The sequence below is a fragment of the Gavialis gangeticus genome, unplaced genomic scaffold (assembly GCF_001723915.1).
Source record: "Gavialis gangeticus isolate Ggan-Ray unplaced genomic scaffold, GavGan_comp1, whole genome shotgun sequence".
NCBI classification, from domain to species: Eukaryota; Metazoa; Chordata; order Crocodylia; family Gavialidae; genus Gavialis; species Gavialis gangeticus.
In genome coordinates, this window is record NW_017728993.1 from 20,119,862 (window position 1) to 20,130,491 (window position 10,630).

General features: G+C 42.3%; 1 protein-coding gene across 1 annotated transcript in view; it reads left to right on the top strand.

Annotated features, from left to right (window-relative positions):
* The window catches only part of AGBL4 (ATP/GTP binding protein like 4), a 1,816,099-nt gene that overhangs the window by 779,850 nt on the left and 1,025,619 nt on the right, over window positions 1–10,630 (top strand). The window lies entirely within an intron of this gene.

Here is a 10,630-nt window from a genome sequence, read left to right on the forward strand (position 1 = left end):
TGTTATTGCCCACAGGTGCTTTTGCATTGGTCTGTCATATAGTAAATTGAATTTTCCATTTATTGGCCAGGTCTCCTAAAGGATCCAAATCCCTCTAGATCAAGGTTGGCAATGTAGAGGCCATGGGCTGGATCCAGCCTGCGGAGCCACTGGATCTCACCCATGGAGCTGGAGGGCTTTGCCTGTGCCCATGCCAGGTCCAGGCAGTTGGGATCTGTGCCCGCACCACTGTGGCATCCCCCATTCTCCGGCTGTGGCTCGAGCACAGCGTCTAGTGCACAGAGGACTGGATCAGGACCAGGTGTCTGCAAACTACGTTTGTGCTGTTTCTACTCCCCTTCTCCCCCCACCTGTGCCACGAGCACACCTTCAAGCCAGTGGGAATCTGTGCTGGGGGCCGGGCAGCTTCCAGCTGTGCTGCATCTGCATCCAGGTAGGGCGAGGGGGGGGTGGGGAGAAGTGGTGGCAGCAGAGACTCACTTTGCTGGCCCTAGCACAGGTCCCCACTGACTGGGGGCTGGGGAAATTAGTGGTGCCAAGGGCACAGCTTCCAGCTGTCTGGCCCCAGCTTGGGCAGAGGGAAAGCCTCCCACTGCTGATGCACCGCAGAAGCCACCCAGCCCACTTTGGACCAGGACTGGGTTGTTCCAGCCCACGGCTTGTAAAAGGTTGCCAGCCCCCACTCCGGATGTTATTCCACTCTTTACTCTTTGTCCTGTCTTCAATTTCTTTGTCATTTGTAAATCTAAGATCTATTATGCTTTCACTTCCTATCTAAACAATCCTCCTGTTTTAATATGTTATGTTTCAAAATTCAGTCTTCTGATGATTACTCAGTCTTCAGTTCTGATTACTTTCTTCAGTTAGGAAGGTTACCTTACATTTGATTTCTTTATTCCGAGTCATTTTTCTGTCCACCTGTTTCTTTTTACAATCACATTTGTCCACCATGTCCTGTCATGTACATATATTTCCAGTATGGACCAGCAATCAAGCCTGAAGAAAGTTTTAACAAAGTACATTTAGAAATTCAAACATATCAGCTTTTACCTTGTTCTGCCACTGCCATACATTTCCAAATATCTTAGGAGATGACCAAGAATATAAGGCCTGTTGTTATGTAGACTTGTTGGCGGTTTGTAATTCATTTGTGGTTTCAGATCATGGGTGGTTTGGAAAAAAAAATTGAATACTCTTGCTGTTTCTGGATAAGGACACTAAGCTTTGAATCACTCTGCTCTTTGTAATCTGGTCTGGTACCAGGGAATTTCCAATAATCTCAAAGTAGACTTTACAAATTCATGTTCTCTCTCTTTAAAAAAAAAGAAGAAACCAACAAAAAACCCCTCATGATATATGTATGCCATTTGTATCATCCAGTATTAAACTTTAGATGCCCAGATTCTCAGAATTGAGGAAGGGTGCTTTGTGTCTAAAAACTTGTCAGACCTTTCTACCAACTATGCAGTTGATCCAAAAAAAGATGTCACAAAAGAAAAATCTCATACTTTTCTTGGACCATTACCCGAGTCTCAGACTGTGACAGAACTGGATTTCTGTTAACACTTACTATTTTACAAAGGGAAATAGTTGATACACCTGGGATATTTTCTTCCTCCTCTTCAATGAGAAAATATTTGTGTTCAGACGTATGTGCCTCTTTCTTACCTTTCTTCTTCAAGTTCTAGATTATAATTTGTGATGGCTCAACATTATTATTTTCCACTTGCCTATTGCAAATACATATGAAACCTGAAGATTCAAAGGCAGGGACTAATGTATACAGCTGCCTTAGAAGGGGCAGGAGAAGCCATAGTTTGGGAGCATGCAGCAGCTGTTATGATCTAACTATTATGTTTGTATGACCTTGTTGTGCTACACATGGGCTAAACTGCTCTAGTTTGACCCTGGATGGATCAGGGCTAGTTAGAGAAGTTTTGCCAGATTTGGTTTGCTACAGAGTCATATCATATATATAACATGAGTGCAGGCTGGGGACTAACTAGCTAGCAGCAGCTCTGCAGAAAAGGACCTGGGGGTGACCGTGGACAATAAGCTGAATAGGAGCCAGCAGTGTGCTCTTGTTGCAAAGAAGGCTAACAGCATCTTGGGCTGCACTAGTAGGAGCATTGCAAGCAGATCATGGGACATGATTCTTCCCCTCTTTTCAGCACTGGTGAGGCCACATCTGGCGTACTGTGTCCAGTTTTGGATCCCCCCATTACAGAAAGGATATGGACAAATTGGAGAGTCCAGTGGAGGGCAGTGAAAATGATGACGGGGCTGGGGCACATGGCTTATAAAAAGAGGCTGATGAACCTGGGCTGCTTTAGTCTGGAGAAGATAAGACTGAGAGGTGATTTAATAGCAGCCTTCAACTAGATGAAGGGTGGTTACAAAGGATGGAGTTGGACTGATCTTAGTCGGGGCAGATGACAGAAGAAGGACCAATGATCTCAAGTTTCAGCAAGGGAGTTTTTATATATTAGGACAAACTTTCTCATGAGGAGGGTAGTAAAACGCTGGAACAGGTTACCCAGAGAGGGGGTTGAACCTCCATCCTTGGAGGTTTTTAAGACCCAGCCAGACAAAGCCTTTGCTGGGATGATCTCATTGGGGCTGGTTCTGCATTGGACTAGATGACCTCTACATGACCATTTTTAATATTGATATAATTGTTATACCCACCTACATCTGTGGTTCCCAACTTTTTGGCCATCCAGGCCTGATGAGTGGCCTGCACTCAGTTTGTTGGTTGAATCCAGTTTGTGATCCTGATCCAAGATGGAGGGCCAGGGGCTGGCCCAGGCCTCAGCCCCAAGTACTAATCAGGTCCCATGCCAGATTGCACGTGCAGGCCTGCAGTGGCCTTGGAAATTTGGTGGCAAGGGCATGTGATGGCAGTGTTAGTTGCCACCACTCCTTCACTGCCAAATTTCCATGCCCATGAGGAGCCCTGTAGGTCAGGTGACATGGTTCTGCAAGCTGAGTCTCACCCGTGGGCTGGAGATTGAGCACCACTGGTCTATACCCTCAGTTTTTGGGGGCTGAAATGTTGTCAGCCAACTGATATTCATGGGGAGTGAGGGTACCATTTCACATAAGAACTGACCCAAATATTATCCAGCACTCCAGTCCAGCTGGGCCATAAACTCTGTAGTTCAGAAAAGTTTGAATAACTTTACAATCTATTTTATTTGTAATTTCATAGATTTCATAGATTTCATAGACATTAGGGCTGGAAGGGACCTCAGAAGATCATCGAGTCCAGCCCCCCGCCCAAAGGGCAGGAAGTCAGCTGGGGCCATAGGATCCCAGCAAGATAAGCATCCAATTTGCTCTTGAAAGTGTTCAATGTAGGTGGTTGAACCACCTCCGCTGGCAGGCTGTTCCAGACCTTGGGGGCTCAGACAGTAAAGAAATTCTTCCTTATGTCCAGCCTGAAATGGTCTTGTAGTAGTTTATGACCGTTCAACCTTGTCATCCCTTGGGGCGCTCTGGTGAACAAACGTTCCCCCGGATACTGGTGGTCACCCCTGATAAACTTATAGGTGGCCACCAGATCACCCCTGAGCCTGTGCTTTTCCAGGCTAAAAAGCCCCATCGCTCTCAGCCTGTCATCATAAGGTCTGTTTTCCAGATTGTTTGTATTTTGGGTGGAAATGGGTATAAAGTATATATGGGAGCCATTTAGATACCTACACAGATGCATACAGACTGGAAGCAATACTATTAAAGTTGCAACAAGACTCTCCATGGTTCCAGTAATTCCAGACATCCTGAGCACTGGAAATCTCTAGGCAGTGTGCTGAGGACGGAAAAATTAACAAATTACAGTGAGTTAAAAGGGGCAGGGACCTTTCCCACATCAGCTATTCCAGGATAACGTTCTGTCTGCCTGCACTTACTCTGTAATGAATGAAACTATAACTCAGTCATGTTTCACTGAGAGGTGAACTGCACCAGTTTAGCTTTCACTTAGCAAATGGTAAATGTGGGTAGACATCGGGTTACTGCAGAGCCGTGGACGCGTTGCAATTTCAGTATAATGTGTTAGTGTATCCAGACACTTATGTTAGAGATATTTTAATGATATTTGCTATTTCTATTTGGAGGTTCAATTAACCTATTAAGTTACTAAAATTGAATGTGTCATTCCCCCCATCGCTCATTGAGTGAAATGACCTGTATTTTGAAAGCAGGGTTTTTACCATTCAAGAATTAAAGGTTTTGTGCAAGATTTTGATCTTGTTTATACTGATGCTAATGAAGACTAGTATTCCTAAACTAGAAAGGCCAGAATCGGGGACATAGTGTAGCACTTGCTTAAATCAATTCCTGTTTTAGGGTAGCAGTTAAACTCATTAGGGTCTAAGCAGTTAGGGCTCAGTCCTACTTATATTGAAATCAGCTACAAAAATTCCATTCACTCCAACGATGGCCAGACCCGGGTATATATTAATGAAACTGAGCTGGAAGTCCTGGTCCTGTCCTTAATTTAGCTGTACTGAGCTCTATACAATTTGTTTCAGACTTACCCACAACGATTTTCTATTAGTTCTTTCACTGATTGCTTCGATATGGAAAACAAAACAAAAAATCAAACATAGATTAAATTTCGAGAGGATTTTCACCTCCTTCCAACTCTGCTTTCATAATGTGAAAATTAAGCTCTGTTTCCTTGAATCTCGTGAGCATATCCAATCTAATGATACTATCACAAAATCTTAGACAGGTCTTAACTTCAGTCTTATTTAATTATTCTTTGGTGGCATCTTTGTATGGATTAGACCCTGAATTGCCATCGACGATGCAGCCTGTTCAACTAACCGTGTAAGAATGGAAATCTGCCTCTAGAAAAATGTTCCCCTGCTTAGCTTTTTTGCATAGTTGTTATTTTAATCAATAGCTGAGTAATTAAAACCCCTTGCGATCAAAGTTCTGGCTTTCTTACAGGCCTCTTTTATCTGTAAAGACATTTCCTGATCTACTTTCTGTAACTACCCTGAAGGTTTATAGCAACACCCAGCAATTGCCAAACTGTCTTCATTGTCTTTCACTTCTATGCAACTCTCTCTGCTGTGTCAGGCAAAATATTTGTTGCTTACTCCCTACATGCTCCACATCATCCCATAGACATTTTACCTGCCCCTTTTCCTGTTTCACCTTAAACTATATAGCCTTGCATGCAAATTCCTGCTTCCTTTTCCTCCTAAAACTTCGTCTTTGTTATTTCACAGCAGGTAACTTCCTTGCAGTAGCAGTCTTTCCTCTCTTCTGTCACCTTTCCCCCCAGCTTTAATGAGCCAAAGATCCAGGAAGTTCTTAACTGCTTCAGTTCTATACCATCTTAATTAATGCTGCTGTAATATTTGACTTGTGGCTATATTACTAACCGTGCATATGCCTTTATTCTTTGACTGCTCTCTGGGGCAAATTCTGGTCTCAGTGACACAGGTGGAATATATAGTTCAAAGGTAGGTCTTTGAATCCAGAGAAACTAAGGGCCAGATCCAAACAATTGTCTCCATTGCCTACAATTAAGCAACGTTGAAATTTTTGGCCTATGGCCTCCAAATAGAAACCAAACCCCTGAGTTCAGCACAGCACAGCACAAAGGGACAGTAATACCTCTTTCAGGGCAGTCCAAAACACTTCCCATAGTTAGCCAGTAAGAGATGCTGAGCACAGGGGTGCCTGAACTCTTTGGTTTTCTCCAGAGCTTAGTCACCCAAGTCAGGGGTTCAAAGGAGGCCCACCATCCCCTTGGGATTCAGAGCCTGGACCCAATTCCTGAGGGTAAATACCTACAAATATTCTTTGCAAGTAGTGGGCAGGAATCACTACTTTTGAAATGCAAGAGGAAGAGGTGGATTAAATATCTGAATGAGTATTGCAAGCTAATATGACGGGCCATTTCTTCAGACTTTAACAAAATAAAATAAAATCAGAATGTCTGATAACCCGCATGCTTGTTATACCATTAGTATTCACATTAAACTAATAATAGCTCATTGCTTTGGAAAGTGCAGTTAAAGTGCTGGAAGAAGTTTGTAACAGTTAATGTCTCCACTTGTCTCAACCACCCCAAACCCGAGCAAAACATCTATTTTGAGTGGCTTTTTAAGAAACCCTTAAGCATTTTTTTGTGCTAATTTTATGGCTCAGAGTAAATACTAGTTGCCTAGCCTTACTCACTAGACCCAAGCCTGTGTTGACTCAGGCTAAGTTCATTCATAGGTTTTTGTCCTTGTTTGCTTCCTACTGGTGTTCCATCTATATCGTTCTTTAGAGTTGCAGTTATACAATTTAGCGTCTGCTTTGTAGGTAAGGGATTGATGCTTTGGCTGCCCTCCTTCCATTTTCCTTAAGTGACAGGCACCTTTAGATTTTAGTCAAGGCTTCCACAGAGGTGGCTTAAACGGTTGGTGAAATCTACCATATCTCCTCCATCACCACTGCTGTGTTTTGCTGGCAACTGCAACACCTCTGAGAGGGGTGATTTCCATGGGAACATTTCCCCCTCTCCACTTGCATGGGCTATACAGGTTTCTATATCTAGGTTTCTACAGTTTAAATGCAGTATGGCTATGTCCTGTGTATGTCTTGTATCAGCAATGATCTGGATCAAGTGGTCAGAAAAGATAAATAGTGAGCTTCTTGAGTTTTGTGTGTGTGTGTGTGTGTGCACACACGTGTGTGTAGATAGGGCATCTATACACACCACGGGGGTTAATTAAATTAAATAAGTTTATAAAATTTAAACTTGTTTATATTGGAACATCACATCAGTGTTTGCATGCACTAGGTTTTTGAAGAATTAAGCTTTGGAACATCGCATCAATGTTTGCACGCATTAGGTTTTTGAATGAATTAAGCACAGTCCCCAGCCAGCACTGCAGGAGAGTGAGACAGTCCAGTGATGCCCCTCCACTTTGGCTCCCTCTACCCTATGTTGAGCTCCCAGCTGTGGGAGCAGGGAGCTGGCAAACAGCACAAGAAAAAAAAAAAGCGGAAGTGACGGAAAGGGGTGAACTACAAAAATGTTGCAGCACCGTCTATTGCACAAAGAGGCTCATTACATGTCTTTGAGTGCCTTTGTGTTTGCATGCAATGAATTCATGGATGCGATGTTTTAATTCATGGCAAGCCAAACTAAACTACATCCGAGCCATTTTACTTTAATGCACCAGAAAGACTTTTAAAGCATCTGGAAAACCTGCTTCTGCAAACAGTTGTGTTGTTGCAGTGCAAGAAATGGCAAAAAATATTTTCTGGGTGTACAAACACCCAGAGTGTGTGTGTGTGTATGTATATACATACACTGTTAAAGCTATATAATTTATATATATAGTTCTAACAGTAGCCAGATATTGACATAACAGTAATGTGTATGCATATATTTATATGAGTATATATGTTGTTTTTTTTTGAGACAATAGCCACTTGTTAGAAAATAACTTGCTTTACAGGCATGTGGGAGTTAAACTTTCTATCTCTTACAGTTTTCATTAGAGAAAAGCTTCCTGGTACCATAGCAGAATGCTCAAATAAGCATTTTAATGTAGAATAAAGGTCAACACACTGAAATTTGAAACCATTAATCCTTTTGCTCTTAAAGCAGACAGAACTTTAACAGAATAAATAACAGATTAAATAATAGACATTCTGGAAATTCCAAAGAGGGAATTCTTATCTTTTTAGGTGGGAATCTAAAGTTGTTAGAACTTATAATGTTCTGTTGTTCTAAGTTGGCCACCTTTAAAAAGGTAAAGAGAAATTGTTCTTTTAATTTTGTAACAGTTGGATGGGACTGTGTGTGTTTAAGCCCATGAAGGTTAAGGGATCAATTATATTGAAAAATAAGCCTTCAGTGTGTGAGCAGACTGTGTGCAATGCAGGCAGAAGGAAACTTTCTCTTTAGGGCCATACCATATATATCATTTTTTAGACAGCAGGCTTCTTCTCCTGTTTAGAGGAGAACAAATTTAGTCTCAATAGAAATTTATTTCTGGAATTCAAAAATATCATAAAATTTAAGTAAGAGGGACCATTATACCATCTCACCTGACCTCCTGTGCAGCATAGACCATTTAATTACATACTCCTGTGCTTAGCTCCCAACTCTTTATGGCCAAAGTAAAACTTGCGTGTGGCTCATGCGTATCTTCCAGAAAGGCATCTGGTCTTGATTTTGAAGACTTCAAGAGCTGGAGAATTGCATGGGTCAATGGTTAATTATCCTCACTTCACCTAATTTCTCATTTGAGTTTGTCTTGGTATTTTATCTTTGCTACAGCATCTCACTGGAAGCTCATGCTCAGCTGCTAATGTGCTATGATCCCCTCCACTCTTTTCTATCCTCCAGGGCCCCATTCTGTAGCAGTGCTCTTCATCTTCATTCCTATATGGATTACTTTGCATTTGATGGGATTAAAACTCATATTATTTGCATGTCTCCCAATTACCAGTGGATCCTGATGGCTCTGTATGAACGTCCTGTCCTCAACAGTATCCACTATTTCACTAGTCTGTGATATCTGTACATCTTATCAGCAATCCACATGTTTTCCTTCTAGATCATAGTTGAAAATGTTGAGTAAATTTGGGGTAGTGCTGACCCCTACAGGAACCCACTAGAAGCACCCCCATTCAACGAGGAACCTTCATGATGACTATTTTTTGAGATCTCTGTCAGTCAGTCGTTTGTCACTTAACAGGGGCTTCACTGAAGTGAATTTTTTATCATGAAACTGTGCAGTATTAAGTCAAACACCTTACAGAAATCCATTACATCTCTGCAATTTACTTTATCAACCAAACTTGTCATCTCAGAGAATGTTGACAAAACCAAACCTATTTTCCACAAATCCACGTTGATTGGCATTAATTATATTCCTATCCTTTAATTCTTTATCGGTTGAATTCCATATCAGCGTTCCCATTATTTTGTCAGGATGGATGTCCAGCTAATCAGCATTCTTCCTTGAAAGGTGGTTTGCCACTGTCAGAAAGTAGCACAGGAAGGGAGATAGGGAAAACAGCTGATGAATGCATTAGCCTTTTATCTCTGGGTAAGTAGACTTGACTCCTGCCTCAGTGACCGATGAAAAGTGAATTGTTTGATCATCATCTATTTTCTAAACACGTGCATATCTCCAGATCATTGCACTGATTGACCCAGGGCTTAAAATCTTTATCTACTAGCCTACAGAATGCTTCTGCTAAAAATGTATTTAGTATTCAAAGCTTTGCAGATTGTTTTGTCTAAAAGGAGAAAGCGATGTGAGAATATTTCTTTGCTGCTCTCCAGTTTCTTCATCAAGAATGGGTACAAAGTCCAAACTTCTGAGCACACTAAGAGCAATCTGCAAGGAATAGTTGCCTTGCTTACTACTGCCAAGTCTGCTTGTCCAGCAGGGATTCTGCCCAAAAGAAATAGTTTTCTTCTGCACATATGGCTTTCAGGGTCTGTTCTACCAGTGCTACTGTCACCATCTCTTTTATCATTCTATCCTATAGACATGTACATTTACAACCAATAAATGCCAAGGTCTGTGCATTTACAGTTGGTGTCCAAGGAAACTGGCCAGACTTGGAATCCAACCAGTGCTTTGGGATGTGACTTCTATTGTTTCAGACATCATATTTTAAAAGGTTCTTTAATTGCTTCTTTCATTTAGCTTGAATGAAGGGCACTCATCACCTGCTTTACCTATATCCCCTTTCATGCTGCTATGATAATGGCATACCACCTTCCAAAGAGGAAAGTTAGTTAGCAAGATATCATCCTGTGAAAATAATGGAAAGCTGATGTGGAATTTAACCAATAAAGCTTTTCAACTTCGTTGAGGTTTATGGTTGTCCAAGAGATCAAAGGAACATTTGCTGGGAGACATCAATGGTCTCCATGTAGGCAATGCATCAGGAGAGGGTATGGGGGGGACATATGCCCCCCCTCCCAGATTTCACATGGGGCTGCAACCTGGCTGGAGCCTGGGCCTATTAGCAGTGGAAGTGGCAGTGGCGGTGTGATTTCTACACCAACAGTCGGGCGTAGAGCTGTAGCCTGAACAGACCCAATGCTTGGCAGTAGTAGGGGTGGGTGGTAGTGATGTGGAGTTGTGCCCCTCCACTATCAGTACTTACGCATCACCTATGGGTCTCCAGCATAACAACATGTATTGATAATTATACTATCAAATGCACCATGATTGCTTATAGATTATTTCTTTATTTAATTAATGTTCTATACAGGGACTAGTTGGGCATGCTAGAAGGGAGGGACAGGATACAGCTGGACCTAGACAGGTTTCAAGGTTGGGCAAATGAGAATAGGATGTGGTTCAATACAGACAAGTGCACTTGGGCAGTAAGAGCCAGCAGCATACCTGTAGGCTGGGGAACTCTCTTCTCGAAAGCACAGTGTCGGAAAGAGATCTTGGAGTCATTATCGATTCCAAGATGAACATGGTCCGCCAATGCGAGGACACAGTCAGTAGGGCTAACCACACCTTGTCGTGCATCTACAGATGCATCACAAGCAGGGCCAAGGAGGTGATCCTCCCCCTCTATGCGACATTGGTCAGGCCGCAGTTGGAGTACTGCATCCAGTTCTGGGCGCCGCACT